The following is a 2500-nucleotide window of genomic DNA, read 5'->3' on the forward strand; positions in this document are numbered from 1 at the left end:
TACCGATATGTCTCTCCCTGCAATGATGGATAATCACTTCCTTCAGCTGGCTTTCCCTTTGACTGCACGGGACGACAGCGGGGTCCTAACCAGCTATAAATAACCAGGGAAAAGGAGAACGATGCGGGGAGAAGGGAAGAGGAGAGGGCGGTGGCGGCAGCCGCACCGACACGATAGATGGCCGGTCGGTGAAATGGGTTTGTCGAATAGTATACGTCGGCAAAGGCTAATATGCTACGGCGAGATAGAAATAGCCCCCGGGATATGGACCAAATAAGATACGTACGGATCCAACACAGACTCTCTTTCTCTCTCTGTTCGCTAGTGGGCGAATGATGGTGCTGGTGCTCCTGCTGTTGGTCGTTGTTCGTTCGCAAACCTTTTATGGAAGCAACATCATCGCAATGGTATTCTTCTTTCAAGTATCCGTCTGGGCGCGGGCCGACAACGACGACAACGAAAACGACGTTGACGATGATGATGTGATGCAGCGCGACACGTTCGAACACGAGTGAAAGGGGGGCGGAGGACTATCGAGTTGACCACGAAGCAATTATTGTTGGACGCTTCGACCAAATCTGGTTACAATGCGTGACACCTCCGATGGTGCTCCTTGTTAACAAAAACACTCGTTAAACACTCCTTCCAGTATAACTAACTATACGCTCGTACGTGCTAGTGTCTAATATGTGTATATATATATATATGTATGTGGAGTCTCCTGCCAAGACTACAAAAGGCCAACAACAACTTTGCTTTCCTCTTTATTGCCCAACCAGCAGTCAAATCCTTCACCACCGCCTCACCATCCCTTTAATAAAACTGAAATGAAGGGATCGGATTTTTAGTGTGTGAGTGAAATGAGGGGAATGAAATGCCCCCATAGCATTATTTGGGAAAAACAGCTCGGTATGTCTGTTATCTTTCTCTTTTTCACAGGTCCATAAGTTGGAACGTAAATTATGGTATTAGACAAGGGAAAGTGGGGTGAAACACAGTTCTTAAATTATAACCAAAACTCGAATGAAGAAATTAATCTCCCTCCTTCTTATTAAAAAGGTAAAACGCAACATCCAGCGGGTTCTTAATTCTCTTTTTCACAGTACCAAAAGTTCAAAACGTAAAATCAACTATAAAGGAGGGTTGAGGGGATGAATTTCTACATAAGAGTTTTAGTTATCATTTAAGAAGTGTTTTTTTTATCCCCCTAATAGCCCTAATAGCTTAATTTACGCTTTAAATTTTTGGTCCTGTGAAAATGAGAATCAAGACAAAGCACTTGGAGGCTAATTTAAAACTTTTTTCGCTGACACTTTTCCGTTTCGCTTCCGTTGTACCTTTTTACCAAAAATATAATTTTAGGGTTTAAATATTTCGGGCGAATGATGCAGTTAGAAGAATTCAAGCGAGATTGTACATGGGACACCCGGGATGATGCCCTCGGACGCATGCTGCTTTATTTGTTTTGCTAAGAAAGTATAGTATTCGCTGTAATATGGGTAGTGCTTATGTCGTTGCCTAAACAATTGCTAAAAGGAGCAGCGAAAAAACACAACACATTCACACAACTGCTGACTAGCCGTCACTTGGAAATGATATATTCTCTGCAGAGAAAGAGAGAGAGATAGAAAGAGAGGAGAGAGAAGAGGGGGAAAGAGAGAAGGAGAGAGAGAGAGGAGAGAGAAGGAGAGAAAGAATTAGAGAGGAAGAGAAAGATGGAGGAACACAGGTAACAGTTGTGATGGGAACGATCAGCAATGGCCAGGAGCTTGGATGAGGGTTGAGGAGGGAGGGATGGAGGGGGGGGAGGGGGCAGTCGTTTTGGGTAACAGGATCTGTTTTTCATGCCGACTACTTTCGGTTTTGTTTCCTCTTAGCTTTGATGGAAATTGTCCGGAAAACTTGTACCCCGCTCCTCCCCTTTACGCACATACTAATACGCATTGGTATTACGCTACAATTGTTTCATTGGTTCACTAACTAGGTTTGATTGGTTTTTTTCTTCTTTTTTTGTTTTACTTTTTCCTTTCCTCTTTTACCCTCTCTCTTGACTCTCCTTCTGCTACTGTGTGTGTGTGTGTTTGTGTGTTTTATCATGCGTGGATTCGTCTTAAGAGGCCCATACATGCTCAGTACTACTACTCAATATTTGCACACAACATGGGCTGCGTCAACTTTTTAACCATTTATTGGCGAATTTAGCATTCAAATATGGTGCCCATAAAATTGACCAATAATATTGAACGTGTATAGGCGACTTTACGCATAAAACAGTGCTGTGGAGCTGTTAGGCCAACTCCCGCTTGGCCTATAGTACGGGTGAGTGAGTGTGTGTATGTCTGTGTGTGTATGTATGTGTCCATATGTATTTCATTGACCCACTCATGTACATCTAATGATCTAATCCCATAATGCTAGAACGCTTAATGCATCAACTTAGACTAAGGAACCTTTTTCTCTGTAATTGTTTAGTGACTCTTCGTAACTCATCGTTTGCTGC

The 2500-nt window shown here is 42.9% G+C and overlaps 2 protein-coding genes across 3 annotated transcripts in view; both read right to left on the minus strand.

The window, feature by feature from the left end:
- LOC125954901 (transmembrane protein 47) overlaps positions 1-805 on the minus strand; it is a 5493-nt gene extending 4688 nt beyond the window's left edge. The window contains exons 1-2 of one of the 2 annotated variants that reach the window (XM_049685608.1): positions 287-805; positions 1-17 (exon numbers count right to left, since the gene is read on the minus strand). The exon at positions 1-17 is cut by the window's left edge and continues 331 nt beyond it. The gene's annotated coding sequence lies outside the window, so the exon portion shown is untranslated. The remainder of the gene's footprint in view (positions 18-286) is intronic. The other variant, XM_049685698.1, reaches the window with a different exon arrangement.
- A 612-nt stretch (positions 806-1417) lies between these two features.
- LOC125953709 (uncharacterized) overlaps positions 1418-2500 on the minus strand; it is a 6796-nt gene continuing 5713 nt past the window's right edge. Inside the window, exon 3 of the mRNA XM_049683485.1 lies at positions 1418-2500. This exon is cut by the window's right edge and continues 4178 nt beyond it. The gene's annotated coding sequence lies outside the window, so the exon portion shown is untranslated.

The sequence above is a fragment of the Anopheles darlingi genome, chromosome X (assembly GCF_943734745.1).
Source record: "Anopheles darlingi chromosome X, idAnoDarlMG_H_01, whole genome shotgun sequence".
Classification (NCBI taxonomy): domain Eukaryota; kingdom Metazoa; phylum Arthropoda; class Insecta; order Diptera; family Culicidae; genus Anopheles; species Anopheles darlingi.